This window comes from Sarcophilus harrisii, chromosome 6, assembly GCF_902635505.1.
Source record: "Sarcophilus harrisii chromosome 6, mSarHar1.11, whole genome shotgun sequence".
Lineage (NCBI taxonomy): Eukaryota > Metazoa > Chordata > Mammalia > Dasyuromorphia > Dasyuridae > Sarcophilus > Sarcophilus harrisii.
The window spans coordinates 58,286,055-58,311,938 of NC_045431.1; positions in this window are offsets into that span (position 1 = coordinate 58,286,055).

Genomic DNA, 25,884 nt, shown 5'->3' on the forward strand with positions numbered 1-25,884 from the left:
CCAAACATGCCAGCCATGTGAGGACCCTCTGTCCACTGGATGCTCTGTCCAGTGCCCTCCTTATCTCTACCTTCACCTATCTCCTACTTCTAAACTCAGTAATAAACCTCTTTTATCAAAAAAAAGAAAAAAAAAAGAAAATTAAAACTCCTTAAAGTATACAATTGGACAAATGGAAGACAAAGGACAAAAGCTAATTGAGGGGAAAAAAACTTAAAGGTAAGAATTGGGCAAGTGAAAGTTAATGAGCATATTAAACAACAAGAATCAAACAAATTCAAAAGAATCAAAAAAGTGAACAAAACATAAACTATCTGATGCAAAAAACAAATGATCTGGAAAATAGATCAAAGAGATACAATATCATAATAATTAAACAAGCAAAAATGTCATAATCAAAAGGGGAACCTGAATAGCATCTTTCAAGAATTTATTCATGAAAACTGCCCTGATGTTCTAGAATCAGAAAGCACAATAGGAAATGAAGGGATTAATTTATTATCTCAGGAAAGAGAATCTGAAATAAAACTCAAAACAAAAAACAAACAAACAAAAAAAAAACAACATTTTATCCAAATTTCAGAACTATCAGGGAAGGAAAATACACACTTCATGATGAAAGAAGATTACAAAATACCAAATAGCTAATTTTGATTATATTGAATTAAAATAAATTTCTACAAACTAAGCTAATACAGCCAAGATTAGGAGGAAAGCAGAAAGCTGATAAAGTCCTCATTTCTCAAAATTGATTCAAAAATTTAAGGCAAGGTATTCCCCAATTGATAATTGGTTAAAGGATAAGAACACACAGTTTTAAAAAGATGTATCAAAGAGATACTTTGAAGAAGTATCTCAAAATCACGTATTATTAGAGAAATATAAATTAAAACAATCATGAGATACTACTTCACACCTATCCCATTGGTTAATATGACAAAAAGGAGAGTGATAAATGCTAAAGAAGATGTGAAAAAATTGTAGCACTAATGCACTTGTGGTAGAGTTTTGAAATGACCCAATTATTTTATAGAATAATTTAGAACTATGTGCAAAGGGTAACAAAATGTAGATACTTTGAGCAAGCAATACCACTATCATGTCTGTATTCCAAAAATTAATATAAAAAGGAGAAAAGAGATTGTATTGTAAAATATCTATAGAAATCATTTACATAATGGGAAAATATTAAAAATTGAGAGGATGCCCATCAATTGAGGAATGGCTGAACAAGCTATGGTATATGAATGCAAACAACACTGTTGGATAATGAAAAATGACAGAAAGATTTCAGAAAAAAACTGAAAAATATTTATACAAAATAATGTGAAATGAAATGAATGGGACCTAAAAGCAATGTATGTTGTATCAACAACCTCATTTGATGATAAACTATGAATGACTGAGCTCTTCTCAACAACACAACCATCCAAGACAAATACAAAAAAAGCTCATAAAGAAAAATGCTATTCATATCCTGATAAAGAACTGTTGAACTCTGAATACAGATCAGGGAATATTTTTTCATTAATTTTATTATTTCTCATGTTTTTTTTTTCTTTTGCTTATTTCTTCTTTCACAACTATTGAAGAAAGGACCCCAAAACTCTAAACTCCTTGAAGGAGAAAATCTCCTTCACCTCAACCTTAGTGAGGGACCCCACTCGAAAGAAACAATAAAACAGCTTCATTTTGTTATCTAGGTAAGGTTGGTTCAGTCCTGAGCTAAAGGAATTCCAACCCTATTCAATTAAAGATATATTCAATTCAACTCTACCCGCTAGTTTCATTGGGAGGGGGAGCAGGCCCCCTTTCAGCCAAAGATCCACTTATAAAAATGGCTATTAAAAACTCATTTCTTTGCAGAGGTCCTGACATGCCAGCTATGCCATGCTTGCTTTGCCAAGGAAACTGTAATAATATTATCTTCCAGTGTTATCCTCTCTTTAACCTCATCTATCTCCCTAACCAGACTTTATATCTCTTTGTCAGGATTTCTAACCTTACTTCCCAATCCCTATAATAAACATCTTTTATCAATCTTTTATCAATCTAAGTTTTCAAGTTTGTAAATTCCTTTATAGAGAATCTCTGCATGGCCAAAAGAGGGTTCCCTCAAACTCTCTACCCTTGTGCCAAATCCCAAGGAGGTGTAGGGAAGCCAAACTTCTCCATTTGGTTCCCTGAACCCCGAACCTGCCACTATCCCAGTCTGCATTCCTGGATGCAGTCTGCAGAACACAGACCTTAGCATAGAGTGACTAGGGCAAGAAACTGCAGTGGAGAGTTAGAGCTTTGTGGCTTCCACAAATCTGGGAATCTTTTGTGAGCTTCTTAGGCCTCTCTGCCTTGTTACAAGCCAGAGATTTGGCAGATTTGCATTTTGTAAAAGAAAAATTGTAAACCACTGAACCCCAGAAGAACCCCAGACCTAACCATCATTACTCAGCACTGGAAATCAATCAGCAGAACTGCCCCAGAGGAAATTAAAGCGGCTGTCAGTCACTCCTTTGCATTGAACAGACTTTAAGCCTTTAAAAAATGACAAAAATAAACAAACTAACAAAAAAAAAAAGAACTCTCGCAATAGACAGCTTTTAAGGAGAGAAAAAACACACCTCAAATATTGAGGTTTCTAGAGGCAAAGCAACTCCAGAAGAAGCCTCAAAGAGAGGCATGAGCTGGTCCCCATTTCACAAGGTTTTCTTCGAATATTGCATAAAGGATCTTAAAAGAAAGAAGAAATATGTGGAAATGAAATGAGATCATTGCAAGAAAGAATGAAAACGTGGAAAAAGAATTCAATGAACAAAAAATGTAATTAGCCTATTGCAAAAGGAGCTAAAAAAGTAACTTAAGAAATTAATACACTAAAAATTATAATTGAACAAAAAGAAGTGAATGCCTCAATAAGATTAAATAAATAAAAGAATTAGTCAAACAAAAACAAAAAGATTAAAAAAATAGAAAATATGAAATATCTTAGGAAAAACAACTGACCTGGAAAATAGATCTAGGAGAGACAATCTAAGGATTATTGGGCTTCCTGAAAGCCATGATGAAAAAAGGAATTTAGATATTATCTTACAGGAAATTGATAAAAGAAACATGTCCTGATATTTTAGAATCTGAAGGTAAAATAGCCACAAAAAGGATAAAAACAAAGACAGAAAATTATAGACTAATCTCCACAAAGAATACTGATGTAAAAAATCTCAAATAAAATATTAGCAAAGAGATTGCAGAAAAAAACATCCCCAGGATAATAGTATTAGCAAGCACCATATGTAATGGGGATAAACTGGAACCATTCCCAATAAGATCAGCGTAAAACAAGGTTGCCCACTATCACCATTACTACTCAATACTGTATTAGAAATGCTGGCTTTGACAATAAGAGAAAACAAATAGATTAAAGAAATTAGAGTAGGTAATGAGAAAACCAAATTATCACTCTTTGCAGATGATATGATGGTATACTTAAAGAACCCTAGACAATCAACTAAAAACTATTTGAAATAATCCATTACTTTAGCAAAGTTATAGGATGCAAAAAAATTCACATAAATCATCAGCATATTTATACATCACTAATGAAACTCAACAGCAAGAGATACAAAAAAATAATTTCCATTACAAATATCTGTCGATAGTATTAAATATTTGGGACTCTATATTCCAAGGGAAAGTCAGGAACTATATGAGCAAAACTAGAAAACACTTTCCACACAAATAAAGTCAGATCTAAACAATTGAAAAATGTCAATACTCTTGTATAGGTAGAACAAATATAATAAAGATGACTATACTACCTAAACTAAACTATTATTTAGTGCTATACCAATCAAACGCACACAAAACTATTTTGCTAACCTAGAAAAAATAATAACTAAATTCTTCTGGAAGAACAAATGGTCAAAAATTTCAAGGAAATTAATGAAAAAAAAAAAAAAGGAAAAGAAGGTGGCCTAGCTGGACCAGATCTAAAACTATATTATAAAGCAGCTATAATCAAAACCAGTTGGTGCTTGCTAAGAAACAGAGTTGCTGATCAATGGAATAGGTTAAGTTCACAGGACATTAATCTAGTGTTTGACAAATCCAAAGACTCCAGTTTTGGGGACAAAAATATCATTATTTGATAAAAACTGCTGGGAAAATTAGAAACTAGTATTGTGGAAACTAGTCATTGACTCACATCTAACACCATATACCAAGATAAGGTCGAAATGGGTTCATGATCTAGACTTAAAGAATGATATTATAAACAAATTAGAAGAACATAGGATGGTTTTCCTCTCAGAACTGTGGAGGAGGAAGGAATTTGTGATGAGAGAAGAACTAGAGATCATTATTAATCACAAAATAGATAATTTTGATTATATTAAGTTAAACATTTTTAAACAAACAAAATGAATGCAGATAATATTAGAAGGGAAGCAATAAACTGGGAAAACATGTTTTTACATTCAAACATTCTAATAAAAACCTCATTTCTAAAATAAATATAGAATTAACTCAAATTATAAGAATTCAAGCCATTCTCCAATTGATAAATTGTCAAATGATATGAACAGACAATTTTCACTTGAAGAAATTGAACCTATTTCTAATTATATGAAAAGGTGCTCCAAATCACTATTAATCCAAGAAATTCAAATTAAGACAACTCTGAGATATCACTACACACCTGTTAGATTAGCTAAAATGACAGGAAAAGATAATGATGAATGTTAGAGGGGATATGGGAAAACTGGGACACATACATTGGTTGTGGAATTGTGAATAGATCCAACTATTCTGGAGAGCAATTTGGAATTATATTAAAAAAAGTTATCAAACTCTGCACACCCTTTGGCCTAGCAGTGTTTCTACTGGGCTTATATCCCAAAGAGATCTTAAAAAGGGGAAAGGGACCCACATGTGCAAAAAATGTTTATGGCAGCTCTTTTTGTAGTGGCTAGAAACTGGAAACTGAATGAATGCCCATCAATTGGAGAATAGCTGAATAAATTATGTTCTATGAATATTGTGAAATATTATTGTTTTGTAAGAAAAGTCCAACAGGATTATTTCAGAGAGACCTGGAGAGACTGACATGAACTGATGCTAAGTGAAATGAGCAGAATCAGAAGATCATTATACATAACAACAACAAGACTATACAATGATTAATTCTGATGGACATAGCTCTTTTCAACAATGATATGATTCAAACCAGTTCCAATAGTTTAGTCTTGTTGCCAAGACTAAGTCCTTGTGGGAAGAGACAGTCCTTATGGGAACTGAGTGTTGACCACAACATAGCATTTTCACACTTTCTATTGATGTTTGCTTGCATTTTGTTTTCCTTCTTAGGTTTTTTTTTTTTTCTTTCTAGAACGGATTTTTCTTGTGTAGCAGGATAATTATATAAATATGTATACATATATTGAATGCAATGTATATTTTTACATATTTAACATATTTAATTATTGGACTAGTTGCCATTTAGGAGAGAGTGAGAGGAAAGAGCAAAAAATTTGGAAGAGAATGTTTTGCAAGAGTCAATGTTGAAAAATTACCTCTGTATATATTTTATAAATAAAAAAGTTTTAATTAATTAAACACAAGATGGAAGGGAAGGGAAAAAGGAAGAAAAAATTGAAACTCAAAATCCTGAAAAAAATTAATGCTAAATGTTTTATTTACATATAAATGGAGAAAAATGAAATAATTTAAAAGTAAGACTCACAGTGTACCAAGAATTGTGTTAAGCTTTTAGAATTCAACATTAAAGCTGTCTTTACCATCAAGAAACTAAACAGTCTACTAGCTGAGATAATATACACATTGAGAATCATTAAAGGATAGCTAACTTTAGAGAGAACTTTATAAAGGGAAAAACAAGTGATATTTGACTTAAGTCTTGAAGAAAACTTTTGATTTCAAGAAGTAGAGCTGACTGAGAAAAGAAATTCAAACAGAAATAGTAAAATAAAGGTGGAGATAAATCTAAACTATACCAATTTCCCTTTCAAACAATTAAAATAATGCCTCAAAATCAATTCTGAAGTGACAGACAAAAATTCAAAGTAAAACAATTTTCCAAGTTAAAACAACTTGGGCAGGAAAGTTCTGTTTCACTGGGATGAGGACAGAGTTCAGTTCAATACAGGATATGCCAGCATAGCACATTACAGGCAAGCCAGCAACAGGTCTTGAAAGTAACTGAATCCACAACAGTGATGACTTCTATTGCTCTCAGTCCACAAATGGTAAAAGAATTGAATAATTGTTCAAAATGAGATTAGAGGGCACTGTTTGTTATCAATGGGAGCGGGATTGGAGTCATTGCCCATATACAGTTTCAGATCAAAGTCTCAGCATAATGAAGAATACTATTAGAAACTGAAAACCTGATCATAGTTGAAAGAAAGCAAATAGTGATTATGGTTACTCACAGACCAGAGACCACTCCCAGAAAGTGACCACACCTTCCTAGATGATAACACTTTGGAAAACTTGAAAACATACACACTCCAACAACTATCCTCAAAAAGAGCAGCATGAAAAATCTGGAGCTAGGAGTGTCCTTATGCCCAAATAGCTATTCAACTATGCATAACCTTTGCCTAAGTCATTACTACTAGATCTTTATCCTGAGATTTTAAAAAGAAAAGAAAAGGATCTACATGTATAAAAGTCCTTTTTGTCATGGCAAAGAATTGGAAATTGTGGGAATGTTGATCCATCAGGAAATATCTGAATAAATTGTGGTTAAAATTTTTATGGTGGAATATTTTTATGCTGTAATAAATGAGTCTTATTTCAGAAAAAAAAAATGAAACACTTATATGACCTGTTGCAAAGTGAAGCAAGCAGAACTAAGAGAACATTGTATATAGTAAAAGCAATGTTATGTGATGGTTTACTGTGAATGACTTAGGTATTCTGATGGGTTTCTAATGAAAGATTACATCAAACCACAGAGAAAGAATTGATGGAATTTGGATGCAGATTGAAATGTACATTTTTGAAACTTTATTTTTCTTCATTTTTCATCTGTGTTTTCTTTTGTAATATGACTACTATGGAAATATGTTTTTATGGCTGCATAAGTATCACCTATATAAATTGATTTGTTGATAGATTGAAGGAAGAGTGGAGAGACAAAATATAGTATTTGGAATTTGAAAATATAAAACAAATGAATACAAAATTATTTTTATTTGATATTGGAAAAATAAAATATAGCAAGAGATATCATAATATTTAACTTCTCAATGGTTGGTAAAAGGAATGAAGGTTGAAAGAATTTGGAGCTCAAAATTAAAAAAAAAATTTTACAAGATCAATAAAATCAATATAGCCATTTTAATAGAAAATAAAGTAGTTTACATATGATCATAGAGGTAATGGGGAGGTATTTGGAGTTTTTTTTCAATACACACAGATATGATCAGAGATTTGTTTTTAAATAAACAGTTCGGCAGCTTACTGAATTGTTTTGTGAAGGACAGGACTTAAGGGACTTCAGATTCAGGGTTTAAATATACACACATCAAGAGTAAGCAAACAGTTTAAAATAAAATTCTATTCATAAAGTCCAGAAGGGTAACAACTATCCAACTGAAAGAACTTCTTCCAGGAGTCATTGTACTATCACATGTTCCCTTACATGTGCAGCTTTATTAGGTAAGCACTAACAATCTGAATGCACAAGCTTTTGAATCCTCCAGATGTTTTCCTTGGTAATTGGTACCCTACCCTTGTTCCATTTCCAGTTTCTCTTACATAGCCAATTTCCTCATAAACCTGCTCTCATCAAGAAGCATTACAGTCACAGCATAGGAAATGGGTTAAACACCTGGAAAAAATTCTCTCTGTCCTTATGCCTAATTTGACTATTTTTTTTTCTTTATCTCTACAAAATTCGTAAGATCTGTATTATTTGCTACTGGGTTGCTGTTACTTCCTATCTATTTATATACATCATATAATCTCACTGGGACAGTAACTCTAACATTCCCTACCTATAATATATTTCATTTTCAGCCCTTTGTTCACAACCAGATGAGCCATGAAATAGTAGTGAAGTTATATTACACTTTTCTATATTCATTGAACTCAGTCTTTAAATGAAATGCAATAATGTGGAATAGTAGTTTCAAAATAAGAGCAGACCTTACATGTAGTCTCTTTCTAATTTACATTTTACATATGAAGAAACAAAAACTGAGATATTTTAACTAGTCTAGTTTCCTCTCTTCTGATTCTATGGACAAGTATATCTTGTACTCTATCATACTGCCTTTTTAAATCTGGTAGTTTTTAATCAGAGCTCACCCCTCTCTCCCCATCTCTTTGGGTTATTTGATATCACTAACTATTCTTTTTATTTTGAAAACTCCAATCTACCCTGCCTTTCAAAAATTTGTATTCTAAAAGTTTTCTTCCTACTGCTCTTGCTGTGTCTTCTTTGTCTCCTCCTCTTCCTATTTTGTAGTTGTAGTCATTCTTAACATTTTGCTTCTTGGCTCTCTTCAATTTATATACCCTTCCCATATACTTTTATTCAAGTATCTCTTTCACTTGTACAGGTTTGATTTTTACGTTCATGCAGACACTTCTAAAATAAATTTATATGACCAGCCAGCTAGCCATATGGTAGCTTAAACTCAATTTTTTTTTCAAAATGCATTAGCAATTCAAACTCAAAGTATCCTAAACCAAGCATATCTTTCTCTACAAAATTTTGTTCTCCTATCCTAGAATCATTCTTATTGTTGTTGCAGCTTTTCTTCTCAAGAAAATCTTTTCAAGCTTAATATACATTTTTGAGTTCCAAATCCTGAGTATCCCTTTTCATTTCTGCCCGTTTATGAAGGAAATAAATAAGGTACCTATTATATCTATAAAATCATAGTAAACATATGTCCACATTAACCAAATTACAAGGGATGGTAGCAAGAAAGAAAAAGAGTAAAAATGTATTTAAATCTTTACTAATATACCATCAGTTCTCTATCTGAAGAATATCACCTTTTTTCCCTTTATAAGTCTTTGCAAATTGGCATGGATTAGTGAATTGGTTATAGTTGCAAAATTTTTCAGTATTGATTATCATTCCAATATTTCTATCAAAGTGTATTCTTCTGACTTTATTCGCTTCCTTTTGCATCATTTCATATAATTATTCCTAGTTTGTTTTTTTTTTTTTTCTGAAACTACACCTATCATTGATTGGAGTACATTTTTTCATTCCCCAAACATTATAACATATTCAGCTTTCCCATAATTGATGAATATTTCTTTCCAACCCTCCGGTTTCCATTTTCTTGCTCTTTTCCATCACAAATTGAGATGTTATACATATTTTTGTGCTTATATGCCCTTTTTATTTTGCTTTGATTTCTTAAATATACAGCTATAGTAACAATATTACTGGGTGAGAGAATAGCTATCTACCATATATATATATATATATATATATATATATATATATACACAAAGAAAAGAGATGGAGACAGACAGTCAGAGAAAGAAAAAGAGAGGGAAAGAGAGAGAGAAAAAGAGAGACAGACAGACAGACAGACCCAGACACAGAAAGACATGGAGAGACACACACATAGACAGAGAAAAAGAAAGAGTTCTTTTTACATACTTGTATATTGTTCTGAAAAATAATTGAAAGACCTCACAATTCTAACAACAATTCATTAGTATATCTATTTTTCAAAATCCCAAATTATTAGTGGGATTGTCAAGAATAAGTTAAAAATAAGTCATATTTTTAACCTTGACCAGCATAGGAGGAAAGAAGGAGAAGTCTACAAACACTGGAGTGAGTACTAGTTCAAAGTAAAGTTTGATGGAAGTGGCACTTTTTGGTGGAATTTGCAGTAAGTTAGAACAGTGCAGAAGTTTACTGTTCCAGTGTTCTGGAACAGTAAATTGGCTGAACACATTATTAGAAAGAGAGACCTGGGATTTCCTATATTTGATGAAGAATAATGTACCATCTGATAGCTCTATTGCTCATAATCCTCTTATAGGTTTCAATCCCAGAAAAGAAAAGAGGTCCGAGTAATGAGAATAGAACAAAGAACAGAAAAAAACAAAACAAAACAAAACAAAACAAACAAAAAAAAAAAACCAAAAAACAAACAAACAAAAACAATACAGATCATAAGGATATTGAACACACCTTTCCCAGATCACAGCATTTTGCAGGTACTAAGGATCTATTGTCCTCCGAATTGAGCTGTGAACACAAAACCTAATAGAGAAAAGCTCATACTAGCTATAGAGTCCCAAATTAATATAATACAGAAAATCAAAAAGTAGGCTACAAAAATAAGCAAGTAAGAACAATAAGAACTTTACTATGCAAAGGTACTTATGGTTAAAGGGAAGTTTTAGAAACAATCTCAGGAGACTATAAATTAAAAACACCAATAAGTAATCTCTCAAAAAATAAAAATTGGATATGTGTATTAAGAATTCATAGAAAAATCTAAAATATATATATTTAAAATATAAGAACCAAAGTAGAGATACAGCACATAAATTAGAGGGGGGAAGGAGAGTATTTCAAAAAAATATAAAAAGTGAATTGGCATCTTGGTTTTGCAAGAGATTTGGCAGTTCTGGCATTTCATTTCATAATGTTGACTCTATTCTCTCTTCTTATTGTTCAGTTCTGTCAGTATTGGGTTTGGAAGCTCAGTCATTCGTTCAGTATATTTTTTAAAATTGTATTTTTTTTCTTCTCAGTATATCTTTCATTTTCATCACTCTTTCATTCCTATTATCATGAGATATGTAAGGCTTCTGTAGTCTTTAACCAATTTTTTTTCCTCCCTGACCTTGGTCTCTTCCCTAATATCACTGCCAGGTTCACCACCACAAAAGAAAAGTTTTAGACAGACAAGTACTCTCCTTTTCTACCATATTCTAAAATTCATCTACGTTTCTGTTACAGATATTATACAATGTAAAGAAAACCTTTAAACTTTTTTGTTGTTAAGTTGGACAATCCAACCAAATATTGAGCTGCTTATAAATATCCTAACCTTGAATTAAGGCTCTGTTTTTATTAGTATAGAGAGTTCCCACTTAGGAGAATCTCTGCTAATACAAATTTAAAAAAATAAATAAGTTTTAATATTACAGAATTATCTGAGATATGAAAGGGTCTGGCCTTGGATCATTCATTCACTATTGTCAAAAGTGAGCCTTGGACCTAGAGAATCCTGATTATAAAGCTGCACTTCTGTTTGCATAGAAGGCCATATGGCTTATCTCATTTTCTCTTTTATATTTAAATCAATGATATAAATTACGTTAGATAAGATATTGTCACTTATATGGCTAAATTTAATTTTAAATAATGTTCCCTTATTTATTTAGATAATATATTTCAGAAAATGAATATGTTAATATTTGCATTAATTAACATTTCCAAAGTGGAACAGTGTTTTAATTTGAATTATATAGAAAAAGTTAACTAAAAAAGTCTTCAAGACAGAGTTTTACCTGACTTGTATGAAGTTCTAAAATACATGATGAATGGTTAAAATCTTTGTTGAAAGATTTTTTTTCTCCTCATTTTGACTTTAATGTTTTTGAAGATCAAAGATGCTTATTAGAATTACTCAAATTATTATTGAAAAACAAACCATGAATGATTATCACACAACTTTATACTTTAGAAATGTGGATATTTATCAAAGATATTTCTTATCAGTAACCTTAATATTCAAAATATAGACACAAATAGAATAGAAAAGATAGAAATTGCTACCTATCTAAGACCTAGCCAAGTCTCTATCAAGCTGAATAAGAAAAAGGAAAAATCATTTTTTTGTTGGGGAAAGGGTTTAAAATAAACCTTTAAAAGAAGGAAAAGCCCAAAGATTGGAAGAAATTGAGAAAAATAAGATTTTATTTTTTTTTTTAATTTAATAGCCTTTTAATTGCAGGATATATACATGGTAACTTTCAGCTTAACAATTCCAAACCTCTTGTTCCAATTTTCCCTTACCCCACCTCCCCAGATGGCGGATGACCAGTAGATGTTAAATATATTAAAAATAATTAATTACACAAAAGTATCCTGAAAAATGTTATTTTGCTGTAGAAAAGAATCAGATTGAAATATTGTACAATTAGTTGTGGGAAATCAAAATGCGGGTGTGCATAAATAAGGGTTAAATTCAATTTGGTTTTAGTCATCTCCCAAGGTTCTTTTTTTCTGGGCATAGTGTTCATTCATTACGTCCATTAAAATGATTTGGTTGATTGTTTGAGGATGGCCTGATCCATAGAATTCACATCTAGTATTGTTGAAGTATATTGATCTCCTGGTCCTGCTCATTTCCTAGCATCAGTTCATGTAAGTCTCTCCAGGCCTTTCTGAAATTATCCTGTTGGTCATTTTTACAGAACAGTAATATTCCATAATTTTCATATACCACAATTTATTAACCATTCTCCAACTGATGGACATCCATTCAGTTTCCGTTTTACCACTACAAAAGGGCTGCCACAAACATTCTGCACTGGTCCCTTTCCTTCTTTATAACTTTTGGGATATAACCGTAGTAAACTCTGGATCAAAGGGTATGCACAGTTTGATAAATTTTGAGCAGTTCAAATCTTCCAAAATGGTTGGATTCGTTACAACTCCCCAAACAATGCATCGATGTCCCATTTTGCATCCCTTCAACAATCATTTATTTTTTCCTGTCCTGAATCTGACGGGTGTGTAGTGGTATCTTAAGTTGTCTTAATTTCTTTCTTGACTAATAATGACTTGGAGCATCTTTTTCATATGACTAGAAATGTTTCAATTTCTTCATCTGAAATTGTCTGTTCATATCCTTTACCATTTTCAATTGGAGAATTTGGGATTTTTTTATAAATTAGGTTAATTTCTATATTTTGGAAATGAGGCCTTTATCAGAACCCGACTATAAAAATATTTTCCCAGTTTATTGCTTCCCTTTAATCTTGTCTGCATTAGTTTGTTTGTACAAAACTTTTCAGTTTGGTATAATCAAATTTTCTTTTTTGGATCAGTAATGATCTCTAGTTCTGCTTTGGTCATAAGACCTTCCCCTTCCACAGGTCGAGAGGTAAACTATCCTATGTTTCAATTTTTTAATTTCATTCTTTATCCTAGGTCATGAACCCATTTTGACCTTATCTTGGTGTACAGCGTTGATGGATCAATCCTGTTTCTGCCATTTGTTTCCAATTTTCCCAGCAATTTTTTATCAAACAGTGTTCTTATCCCAAAGCTGGGATCTTTGGGTTTTCAAAGACTGGTTCTATTTTGTTGACTGTTTTGTCCCTTGAACCTAATCTTTCCACTGATCAATATTCTATTCCTTGCCAATCCAAAGGTTTGGTAACTGCTTTAATATAATTTTTTGATCTGGTACAGCAAGCCCCATCATTTGATTTTTTTCAAATTTTGAAATTTTGACCTTTTGTTTTTCCATATGAACTTTGTTATTTTTTCTGGGTTTAAAATAGTTTTTTGGGATCTGATTGGTATGCCTAAATAAGTAGATTAGTTTGGTAATATTGTCATCTTTATTATATTTGCTCCCCTATCCAAGAGCATTTTTAATATTTTTCAATTGGTTAGATCAGACTTAATTTTTTGAAAAGTGGTCTGTAATTTTGCTCATAAAGTTTTGATTTTCCCTTGGCAGATAGATTCCCAAATATTTTTTATTATCAGTATTCTAAATGGAATTTTCTTTGTAACTCTGACTGTTGGATTTTTAGTGATATATAAGAATGGATGACTTATTTTTATTTTATAAACAACCCTTTTAAAAAGTTGTGGATTATTTTCTAATAACTTTTTGAAGAATCTATTCTTAAGTATCCATCATGTCATCGGCAAAAGATAATTTTTCCTCATTGCCTACTCTTATTCCTTTAATCTCTTTCCGCTCTTATTGCTATAGCTACATTTCTAATACAATTTAAATAGTAACGGGATAGTGGGCAACCTTGTTTTTACTCCAGATCTTTTGGGAATGGTTGCAGTTTGTCTCCTTACATATATCTTACTGATGGTTTTAAATAGATGGTGCTGATTATTTTAAGGAAAAGTCATTTTTCCTATATTAAGTTTTTAATAGGAATGGATGTTGGATTTTTATCAAATGCTTTTTCATCTATTGAGATATCATATGGTTTTTTTTAATTTGGTTTTAAATGGCCAATTATATTGATAGTTTTCCAATATTGAACCACCCCCATTCCTGGTATAAAACCTACTTGATTAGGTAATATCTTGGAGATGATTTTCGGTTTTTTGCTAATATCTTATTTAAGATGTTAGCATCAATATTCATTGGGGATTTCTGTAATTTTCTTTTCTGTTTTCAGCCACCTGGTTTTAGGTATCAGTACCATGTCTGTGTCTAGAAGGGAATTTGGTGGGACTCCCATTCCCTATTTTATCAAATAATTTTATATAGCATTGGGGCCAATTGTTCTTTAAATGTTTTTAAAATGTAAATCCATCTGGTCCTGGGGATTTTTTTCTTGGGGAGTTGTTTAATTGCCTGTTCTATTTCTTTTTTCTGAAATGGACTATTCAAAACAATTTATTCCTCCCTGTTATCTGGGAAGTCGTATTTTGGAGGTAATTTCCATTTCATTTGGTTATCAAATTTATTGGCATAAAGTTGAGAAAAATAATTCCTTATTTTTCTCTAATTTCCTCTTCATTTGGAAAGTTCTCCTTTTCTTTTTTGACTCTAATTTATTTTTCCTTCTTTTTTCAATCAGATTTACCAAATTATCTATTTTATTGGCTTTTCATAGAACCAACTTTAGTTTTATTAATTATTTCAATAGTTTTTTATTTAATATTTTTAACTCTTTTTAATTTTAGCATTTTAATTGTTTTGATTGGGGTTTTAATTTGGTCTTTTTTTTTTTTTAGTTGCAAGCCCAATTTTTTTTTCTTTCTCTGTTTTATTCGGGTAAGCCTCGGATTAAAATTCCCTTTATTACCATTTTGGCTGATCCCACAAATTTTGGATGTTCCATCATTGTCATTATCTTGGGAAATTATTAATTGTTTTAATTTTTCCCAATCATTCTTTAAGATGGATTGTTTGTTTCCAATTACTTTTTTTTATTTCCCCTAACTTTTTGTTGAATTAGTTTTTATTGCATCATGACTGTAAAGAAAAAGCTTTACTATTTCTTTTCTTCATTTAATTTAGTCTTTATGTCCAATATATGGTCAATTTTTAAAGGTTCCAAGAACTGCTGAAAGGGAAAATTATTCCTTCATTCCATTCAATTTTCTCCAACGATCCAACATCTTAATTTTTTAATTTCTTTTACTTTTTTAATTTCTTTCTTTTTGTTTGGGTTTGATTTGTTAATTCTGAGGTGCAGGTTGAGAACCCCAACAGTTTTGTTGTCTATTTTTCTTGCAATTTTTTCTCCTTTAGGAAGTTGACCTCCCTTGGTGCATATATGTTTAATATTGATTTGCCGTTGTTTAAGTCCCTTTGCAGGATTGTTTCCTTCTTTATCTCTTTAATTAGATCAATTTTTTCTTTTGCTTGATCTGAGATAAGGATGGGCACCCTGCTTTTTGACTTCACCCAAGCAAATAGATTTTGCTCCAGCCTTTTACCTTTACTCTATATTATCCCCCTGCTTTAAATGTTTCTTGTAAAAAAATATTGTAGGTTTCTGACTTTTGATCCAGTCTTGCTATCTGCCTCCTCTTTATGGGGAGTTCATCCATTCACAATTATGGTTAAATTACTAAATTGTATTTCCTATCCCTAATAACCCCAGATTGTGCTTTTCTTATTCTTGCCTCCCCAAACCCTCTTTTCCTTATAAACTTATTACCCCTCTTTTTCGTCTTTCCTCTTTATAATCCCCCTCCCCCTTTGGTCCCCCCTTCCCCTTTTTTCCCTTTTTCCTCTCCCGTTTTTAATGGGTGATAAGAATTTTTCTAAAACAAATGTCAATTATTTTTTTTTTGAGCCAACTCTGATGAATAAGATTCACACAATGTTACTCCCCTCTCTAAACCCTCAGATATGATAAGTTTCCCTTAGCCTCATTGTGGGATGTGGTTTCGCTCTTTTATCCCTCCTTCCCACCTTATTCTGCCATCATCCCTTTTCCTATCTACTTCCTTTTTTATTTATATCAGCAAACTATACGATTCTTTTTATATCCACAAAGAAATACAATTTCAAGAGTTATTTTACCTTTTCTGCATCTCTTTTCTTGCCTAAGATCAAATTTTTTGTTTAGTTCGGTTTTTCTTCAGAAACAAATGGAATTCATTTGTTTATTAAATTCCATCTTCTTCCCTGGAAGAAAATGTCAGCTGGGTAGTTTATTCTTGGTGCATCTCGTTCTTGTGCCTTTTTGGAATATCATATTCCAGGCCCTTCTTTCCTTTAATGTAGAGGCAGCCAGATCTTGGGTGATCCTTATTGTGGCACCTGTTTTTAAATGGTTTTTTTTGGCTGCTTGTTTTTTTCCTTAATCGATAGTTCTGAAATTTTGCCAAATATTCCTTGGGGTTTTTTTTTGGTTTCGTTCAGAAGGTGTTCGATGAATTCTTTCAAGCCTATTTTACCTTCTGATTCTATTAACCCTGGGCAGTTCTCTTTGTGATTTTTGTAAAATGCATCTGGGCTCTTTTTCATCATAGTTTTGAAAGTCAAAATCCTCAGATTATCTCTCCTAGATCTATTTTCCAAGTCTGTCATTTTTGCAAGTAGATAATTCATGGTTTTTTCCAGTTTGTCATTTTTTGATTTTGCTTGACTGATTCTTGCTGTCTCAATGAATCATTAGTTTCTATTTGTTCAGTTCTAATTTTTAAAGAATTGTTTTCTTCATTAGCTTTTTTACTTTTTCTGTATATGTCCAATTGAGTTTTTGAATGTATTGTTTTGGTCTGTGAATTTTTTTCCATTTCACTAATTTTTTTTTTTTAGTGAATTATTTTCTTTTTCCAATTCACAGATCCTACTTTCTTGCGTGTTCTTTGTCTTTTCCAATTCACGGATCCTACTTTCTTGAGAGTTCTATGTCTTTTCCAATTCACAAATCCTACTTTCTAGTGAATTCTTTATTTTTCCAATTCACAATTCTTACTTTCCTGAAATTTTTTATTTTTTCCAATTGTATTTCAGGAAGTTGTTGCTTCTTTGTAAGGTTTCTTTCCTTTCCCATTTATCTTCTAACTCTCTTTTGAGACTTTTAATGGTCTTTTCTGTAGGAGCATCAGTAAGGAGGACAGTTTGATGCATTTTTGCTGTTTGAGGTCTCTTCAGGTTTGTGACCTGCTCTTTTTTCTGCATAAGAAGCTGTCGATCGTTCTTTTCATCTTTTTATTCATGTTTTAAAGCCTTTGGTAGGTCTCCTAGGTAAGGGGTTCAGCTTCCTCTGCAGAGCAGGGAAAGATGTAAACCGATTTCCGGTTTCGAGGTATGGGAGTGTTCTGAGGAGAGTTTTCCTTCCCCAACAGGAAGTGGATTCAGCACTGGCCGAGCTATCAAACTGCTTAGTAGGGCTGAGTGGGTTAGCAATTGCCCTCGGCTAGAGACTAAGGGGTGAAAGTGTCACTGCCCCAGGCCGGAGCCTCTTGTGGGACTGTGAGTATTAGCAGCTGACCGCAGACCGCAGACCACTGCAAACTCTCCCCCAGTGTCTCTGCCCAATGCAAATCAGCCCTGGAAAAGCTCTATGGCCCCACGCCGAGCTCCCCACTGCACAGATTGGAGGCTAACCTGGGCTGCGTCCTCCTGCCGTGCAGGATCACAACTGTCCCAAGGAAAAGCCCGTAATGCGGGTTGGGACTGCGAGCTTGTGCTGAGATCTGTGCCTTCACCCTCGGTTTGAGACTCTCCTCGGAACCTAATTTCTCTCCCTGTTCGCTGATCTCCCCGGCCCCGGAACCCACCTTTTTGGCGAGACTGCAGATTTTCTTCGGCCAGTGAGTTGTTCTACTTCTTATCTTTACGAATTGTAGCAGTCAAGACTATTTTTGAGGCTCGATATAATATTGATAAAGAGGGTAAGAGAAGAGCTTAGAAAGTCGAGTGTGTCTTCTCCGCCATCTTGGCTCCGCCCCTAGAAATAAGATTTTAAACTGTATTTCATTATATTTTAGGTGATTGTAGAAATAATATCATATTTTTTTCATCCCAAAGTCTAAGGGACAATAGTGGTGTCTCTCCTAGTTAGAGAGACCTAGTCCTAATTCCCTAATATCTACAAAGGTACTTCTACTCCCATCCAAATTACTTGAATTTGATTCCTCCTTCACTTTAGAAGTCCCCTCACCTGCCAATCAATCTTAATTTTTTCAGCAATTATACTGGCTTTGATTGGATAAAGGCTCCTTAGAGTCAACTCAAGAGAACCAAAAGATCTTTTAAGTTTGCCATTAATATTTGAAACTCAGTGACTATTAATGTGAATTTGTCAAATGTATGGTTACCAAGGGTAGATCCAAGATGGTGGAGAGTACGCAGGACTTTGTCTCAACTTTTCATTACTTCCCTCAGTTCAACCCCAGATCAAGATAATAAATGGGTTTGGAGTGAGAGGATCCACAAAAATTTGGAATGTAATAAATTTCCAGTAGAAGATATTTTGGAAGAACTTTTGGGAAATGTCTGTTCCAATTGGGCAGGGGGATTGCAACCCAGAACAGATACAGCACATTACATCTCAGTACAGGGAGACCCAGGACAGAGAGGCTTCTATGCACTGAGGTGATCTAGTAGAATGGTCATAACCAAAAGACAGCAGCATTTTCTACTGTCTTGGGTCAGAAGCCAGTGGATCAGCAGACTAGCTTTGAGGCATCAAATACAATTACAGAATGCAACTAATGCAACCCTGAACCCCAGCAAAACAGCAGGACTTGGCCATGCCCACAGAACACAAAAAGGAAGCCATTAGCACTAGACTCATAGAAGCATGAAGCAGTGATTGCTTGTAATGTAAGCCTAGATCATTCCCCCCTTAGCCCTAATCACAGACCTCAACCTTTAAAAATGAGCAAAAAAGCTAAAAGAAAAAAAAAGGGAAGGAAAGGGAAGGGGAGGGAAGGGAGGCAAAGGGAAGGGAAGGGAAGGGAAGGGAAGGGAAGGGAAGGGAAGGGAAGGGAAGGGAAGGGAAAGGAAAGGAAGGGAAGGGAGGGGAAGGGAAAGGAAGGGAGGGGAAGGGAGGGGAAGGGAGGGGAAGGGAGGGGAAGGGAAGCTCTAACGATAGATAGCTTTAATGGAGGCAGGAAAGAACAGACTTGAAACACCGAGAACACATAGGCAAAGCATCTCCAGATGAAGCCTCAAAGGGTGATATAAGTTGGTCTGCATATTAAAAAGACCTATTGCAAAAATTCAAAAAGGATCTTAAAAACAAGTTAGAAGAAAAATGGGGAAAGGGAATGAATTCTTTGGAAAAGGAAAAAAAACTAAATTTGTCTGAAGAATATCACACCTTAAAAATAGTTTTGGTGAAATGGAAAAAGAAAACATTTCCTTGAAAAACAGGATTTGTGAAATGGAAAAATTGCCCAAATGCAAAAGGAGACAAAAAAGTAACTGAGGAAAATAATTCACTAAAAAATAGAATTGAACAAATAGAAGCAAATGACTCAATGAGACATCAAGAATCAATCAAACACCATAGAAATCATTAGGATTTCTATATATTGCTGACAAATACCATCAGCAAGGGATAGAAAGAGAAATTCCGTTTAAAATTACTGTAGACAAAAAAAATTACTTGAGGGTCTACCTGCCAAGACAAAACCAAGAACAATATGAACACAATTACAAAACACTATTCACGCAAATAAAATCAGATCTAGACAATTCGATAAATATAAATTATTCATGATTAGACTGCATTAATTTAATAAAAATGACAATTCTGCCTAAATTGTTCAGTGCTATATAAATCATACTGCCAAAACATTATTTTATAGAACTAGAAAAAATGACAAAATTCATCTGGAAGAACAAAAGGTCAAGAGTATGAAGGGAATGAATGAAACATATTTGAAAGAATGGTGGCTTCTCAGTACCACACCTAAACCTATATTATAAAATAGCAGTAATATAACCATTTGGTACTGGCTAAGAAATATAGTGGTGGATCAGTAGAATTGATTAAACACACATAATGCAATAATAAAGACCTATAGCAATCTAGTATTTGATAAATCAGCAAAATTCCAGCTTCTGGTATAAGAACTCTGCATTTGACAAAAATTGTTGGGAAAAGTGGAACATAATATGTCACAAACTGGCATAGACATATATCTTACATCCCATATCAAAATAAGGTGGATAAAATGGATACATGATTTGGGCACAAAGGATGATACCACAAACAAATTAGGAGAATAAGGGATAATTTGTCTATCAGACCTTGGAAGAAGGGAAGAATTTATGACCAAATAAGTACTAGACAACATTATGAAAGAAAAAAAATAGGCAACTCTGTTTCCATTAAATTAAAAAAAAAAAGTTTTGGAAGAAAGCAAAAAAAAAAACCCACAAACAATATTAAAAGGGAATTACAAAGCTGAGAAAAATCTTTATAGACAATATTTCAAATAATAGTCTCATTTTTAAAATATATAAAGAACTGTGTCAAGTTTATAAGAAGTCATTTTCTAATTGATAAATGATCAAAAGATACAGATAATTTTCAGATGAAATTAAAGCCATTTATAATTATTTGAGAACATGCTCTAAGCCACTATTGAGTAGAGAAATGCAAATAAAACAATTCTGAATTACCCCTTTATATCTCTCAGATTGGCTAAAATGAACAGGAAAGAAAATGATAAATGATGGAGGGGGATGTGGGAAAACTAGGACACTAATTCATTGTTGGTACAGTTGTAAAATGATGCAACCATTCTTGAGAGCAATCTGGAACTATACCCAAAGGGCTATCAAACTGCTCATATCCTTTAAGTTAGCAATTCCATTATTGGATTTATATCTCAAGGAAATCATAAAAGAGGGGAAAAGACCCACATGTGCAAAAATGTTTGTAGCATCTCTTTTTGTGGTAGCAAAGAATTGCAAAAGGAGTAGATGCCCATCAATTGAAAAATGGCTGAACAAGCTACAGTAAATGAATATAATGGAATGTTCTTGTCCTATAAAAATGAACAAGCTGATTATAGAAATGTCTGGAGATATATACATGAACTGATGCTGAGCAAAACAAGTAGAACCAACAACACATTGTGTACAATAACAGCAAGAATATGCAATGATCAACTATGAACAACATGGTTCTTCTCAGTGGTTCAGTGATCCAAAGCAACCTCAATAGACAGGCAGAAAATGCCATCTGCATCTAAGAGAATGACTATAAATTAATACATGTTAAGTTCACTTCTTTTTTCCTGTTTTTTCCTGTTTTTTTTTTTTAATCTTTCCTATGGCTTTTCCCTTTTGCTCTGATTTTTCCTTCTTAACATGATTCATAAGGAAATGAGTAATAAAAATCAACTTACTATAATAAAATAAAAAAAAAATCAATCAAACAAAATCCAAAGTAATGAGAAAATGGAAAAAAAAATATAAAATGCCTCATCAGAAAAACAACTGTGCTGGAAAATACATACAGGAGAGACAATCTAAGAATTATTGAACTACCTGAAAACCATGATGAAATAAAGAGCCTAGACAACATCTTTCAAGAAATCATCAAGGACAATGTTCAGATGTCCTAGAGCCAGAGGATAAAATATACATTGAAAGAATCCAACAATCTCCTCATGAAGAGACCCCAAAATGAAAACTCCAAGGGATATTTTTGCTAAATTCCAGAATTATCTGATCAAGTTGAAAATACTGCAGCCAGAAATAAACAATTCAAAGATTAAGGAGCCACAATCAGGATTACCCAGTAGTTAGAAGGTTCCACTTTAAAGAACTGAAGGTCCTGGAATAGGATATTCTGAAGGCCAAAGTTCTTGAACTGCAGCCAAGAATCAATTATCCAGCAAAACTATATACATTGCCTGTCAAGGGAAAAGATGTACCCTCAATGAAATGAGTGATTTTCATTTATTTTTATGAAAAGACCAGAGTTGAACAGAAATTTTGATCTTCAAATACAGAATTCAAGAGAAGCATAAAAAAGTAAAAATGAATCAAAACAAAAAAAATATGTTTGTTGTTGTTGTTGTTGTTGTTGTTGTTATTTGTTTGTTTGTTTTTTTCAATAATGTCTGGGCTAACTCTTTAATGTTCCAGCTAACTCTCTGGAGAGTCTCAGGGTCAGTTAGAGTCAGGATCAATCAAAGTCCTTAGTCTTTAGGGGGAGAAGTGAAGGAGGCAGGCAAGTTAGCACATGGCTTGCCAAAGATGAATCCTCGACCCTGGAGTCCGGAGCCCGATATCTATCTCCTCATCCTTCTGCAGAGAAATTCTGACTCTCTCCATCAGCCCTCCAATCCCTACCTACAATTTCCGCACCATCACATACTCAGCAAGTATCGGTGGTGAGGAGAGCCAACACATCACCATCTCATCTAAATTTATGTATATAGAACCATTATCTCATATGGAGTAGGTAAGTAGCCTTAAGTGCTCTGCTCTCTGATTCAAGTAGATCTTTTCAGAGTTTCAGTCCTCTACATTTTTTAAAGTTCAAAATGTTTATATCCCTATATGGGAAGATGACATGTTTAACTCTTGTGAACTGTATCTTTGTTACAGGTATACTTAGAGGGTATAGGTATAATTTAACTTTACTTTGATGATATAAAAAAGAAACTGTTGTTAGAAAATGGAACATACTGTAGGAAGAGGAAAGGGGAGATAAAATGGAGTAAATAACACTTCATGAAGAGGAAAAAATTATCCATTATAGTTAAAGAAAAGAAGGGAAGGGCATGAACAATGTCTGAATTTTAATCTCATCATATTTAGTTCAAAAAGAGAATATCACACATATTCAGTTTAATTTAGAATCTCATCTCATCCTATATCGAAAGAGGGGAGAAAAGAAAGTAACAATGAAGATAATGGAAGGGAGAACAGAAGTAGAAGGGAAAAGGAATAAGAAAGGGGAGGAAGCACTAAAAGAGGAGGGCAGATTGGGGCAGGCAGTGGTCAAAAACAAAACACTAGTGAGGAGGGAAAAGTGGAAATGAAAAAGAAGATGTTACTTGAGGAAAATTAAGTGGCAGGAAATAGAATTAGTAAATGTAATTGTGAATGTGAATGGTATGAACTCTCCCTTAAAACAGATGTAGATAGCAGAATGGATTATACAGCAGAAATTGCATAAAGAAATATTAGGAGCATAAGGTTTTGCAGGAATGAATGTTGAAAATGACTTTTGCATGCATTTTGATAATAAAATGCTATCATTTTTAAAAAGGCTATGAATAAAGTGAATGTACAAAATATGCAAACCTTTGAACCCTAGGGAAGAAAAACAGTAATGAGTTTACTGTTACAGTATACCTGTAACAAAGATACAGTTCACAAGAGTTAAACATGTCATCTTCCCATATAGGGATATAAACATTTTGAACTTTAAAAAATGTAGAGGACTGAAACTCTGAAAAGATCTACTTGAATCAGAGAGCAGAGCACTTAAGGCTACTTACCTACTCCATATGAGATAATGGTTCTATATACATAAATTTAGATGAGATGGTGATGTGTTGGCTCTCCTCACCACCGATACTTGCTGAATAATAACTATGAATATAATTTGAAATAATAGAGGTACCATTGTAGTAGGAGTAAGGAACAATATTCCTGCTTCTATTATAAACTAGTTATATTTCTTTTTTTAATAACTTTTTATTGACCAAACCCATGCCAGGGTAATTTTTTACAACATTTTTCCTTGCACTCACTTCTGTTCCGATTTTTCCCCTCCCTCCCTCCACCCCTTCCCCAAGATGGCAAGCAGTCCTATACAGGTTAAATAGGTTATAGTAGATCTTAGACACAATATATGTGTGCAGAACCGAACAGTTCTCTTGTTGCTCAGAGAGAATTGGATTTAGAAGGTATAAATAACCCAGGAAGAAAAACAAAAATGCAAGCAGTTTACATTCATTTCCTAGTGTTCTTTCTTTGGGTGTAGCTGCTTCTGTCCATCCTTAATCAATTGAAACTGAGTTAGATCTTCTCTTTGTCGAAGAAATCCACCTCCATCAGAATACATCCTCATACAGTATCATTGTTGAGGTATATATTGATCTCCTGGTTCTGCTCATTTCATTGAGCATCAGTTCATGTAAGTCTCGCCAATCCTCTCTGTATTCATCCTGCTGGTCGTTTCTTACAGAACAATAATATTCCATAACATTCATAAACCACAATTTACTCAACCATTCTCCAATTGATGGGCATCCATTCATTTTCCAGCTTCTAGCCACTACAAACAGGGTTACCACAAACATTTTGGCACATACAGGTCCCTTTCCCTTCTTTAGTATCTCTTTGGGGTATAAGCCCAGTAGAAAAACTGCTGGATCAAAGGGTATGCACAATTTGATAACTTTTTGAGCATAGTTCCAAATTGCTCTCCAGAATGGCTGGATGTGTTTACAATTCCACCCACAATGTATTAGTGTCCCTGTTTTCCCACATCCCCTCCAACATTCCACATTATCTTTCCCTGTCATTCTAGCCAATCTGACAGGTGTGTAGTGGTATCTCAGAGTTGTCTTAATTTGCATTTCTCTGATCACTAGTTATTTGGAACACTTTCATATGAGTGGTAATAGTTTCAATTTCATCATATGAAAATTGTCTGTTCATATCCTTTGACCATTTATCAATTGGAAAAAGGCTTGATTTCTTATAAATTAGAGTCAATTCTCTATATATTTTGGAAATGAGGCTTTTATCAGAACCTTTGACTGTAAAAATATTTTCCCAGTTTATTGTTTCCCTTCTAATCTTGCCTCCATTAGTTTTGTTTGTACAAAAACTTTTCAATTTGATATAATCAAAATTTTCTATTTTGTAGTCAATAGTGATCTCTAGTTCTTCTTTGGTCATAAATCCCTTCCTCTTCCACAGGTTTGAGAGGTAAATTATCCTATGCTCTTCCAATTTATTTATAATCTCATTCTTTATGCCTACATCATGAACCCATTTTGACCTTATCTTGGTGTACGGTGTTAAGTGTGTATCAATGCCTAAAGTAGTTATATTTCCTTAGATAAATCTTTAGATTTATCCTTTTGGGGCTAGATTTTCATGTGTAGAATAGTTAAGAAAACCACTAACACCAGCTGGAGCAAAGCAATGTAAAAGGAGTTGCATTCTTTGGAACGATCATTATACCAGACCCTTTCTTTTATTTCTTTAATCAATGGTGATTCATTTGTCACCTTAAGTAAACCACTTTTCTGCAAACTTAAAATGATTTGAGGATTGTGATGAATAAGACATATCTGAAGTTCTAAATTCTATTGTTTCCTAAAATAAATTTATTTTAAAAATAAAAACAATATTTCAGAAATGCAAGATAGGCATTATATAAGCTATTATACGTTGCATATTTGTTAAATATTGTTTACATAAGTAAGATCGTGATTGTGAGAATGTTACAAGAAAATTTCAGTTAAATCAATAGCAATAGGGAAAAAAAAAGAAATGCATGGACTATGTTGTAGTGAAAAAAATCACTGTGTAAAATGAGAGGCTCTGAGGTTTTAATAAATATTCTCCTAGTTATAGAAAGAACTCAATTTCTAAACCTTAATTTGTTCAATATAAATGAAATTATAGAACTTAGAGTTATAATATTCCTTAGTATTTGAATTCCTTGGATGCAATCATATGTTTTAATCTTGACATAGCATGC